Source organism: Elephantulus edwardii, unplaced genomic scaffold, assembly GCF_000299155.1.
Source record: "Elephantulus edwardii isolate Elephantulus edwardi_28Jun2011 unplaced genomic scaffold, EleEdw1.0 scaffold00254, whole genome shotgun sequence".
Taxonomy (NCBI): domain Eukaryota; kingdom Metazoa; phylum Chordata; class Mammalia; order Macroscelidea; family Macroscelididae; genus Elephantulus; species Elephantulus edwardii.
In genome coordinates this window covers 3374250-3375277 of record NW_006400004.1, presented here as the reverse complement: position 1 = coordinate 3375277, position 1028 = coordinate 3374250, and the positions used below count along the sequence as shown (strand labels likewise).

The window sequence follows — 1028 nt, the reverse complement described above, 5'->3', positions numbered from 1 at the left end:
TCACTTAGATTTTGGAAGGAAGTGTAACTTCTTAGTGAGTACTGAGGCAAAGCAGGGAACCTGCATCTTTCCAATGGCACTTAGTTAGTTCTTTGCAAAAAGTCCACCCAGTACTGAGAAATCTTTGTGTTCACGAGTATGTGCAGCTCTGTGAATTCCAAGGAGGAGCCATACTTGCCCAGCATCTCTCACAAGTCTTGATGTATGAAGAGCTGCTCACAGTTGCCAGTTAGAATGTGCAACAGACTAACACATGAGGAAGACTGCCCCGGCCAGCAGCTGTATAAATAGAGGCCGTGTCTACCTCCATTATGTGGGTTTCTGGTTTAGCTGTCTGATGATACACAATATCCAAAGGAATGAATGGCTCATCGTGTAGGTTTCCTTGACATGCCTGGATGATAAATATCTTGGGTTTTCCAACCAGGCTCTGACATTTGTCTCCTCTGAACAAGAGTCAGTGTCTGAATTTCAATTCTGGTGTGATTTCCTCCACCATGACTCAGGAATAAACTTAAGCAATAGGCATCTCAACGGTTAGAGGTCAGTACACCATGAATCTGCTCTAAGATCATTAAAGCTCTTCACTTCAAATCTTAGATCTGAAAGCCTGAGTTTGAGATGGTCTCCCTCTGTGATGGTGTCATGCCTCTTGTGTAATATCAGGTGCCAGAAGTTATCTCTCATGATTGAAGATTAAAGCAATTCCTCTCTTCTTGTGGTCCATTTTGTACTTTTCTGTCAGATCAAATGTTTTGCTTCTAAGAAAGGCATCTGTTTTTGTCATGTTTTGTTCCCCACCTGCAGGCCAAGTCCACAGCAAGCTCATGTCTGCAGAGGTGCAGCCCTTGCCCACAGCTGCCACAGGCAGTCTGCTGGCCAGCACCTGTGATTACTGCTTCAGGTAAAGCTGTAGGGTTTGATCTTCAGCAGTGAGGTGCTTTGGGTCCATCTCACTTTCAGAAAGCAAGGTAGTGCAATTTGCATACGGCATATTATTGTTGAGTCTTCCTCCAATCCTGATTCCA

At 44.4% G+C, this 1028-nt stretch overlaps 1 pseudogene; it reads right to left on the bottom strand.

Annotated features, from left to right (window-relative positions):
- On the bottom strand, positions 1–829 carry LOC102858317 (annotated as a pseudogene).
- Positions 830–1028: the final 199 nt, after the last annotated feature.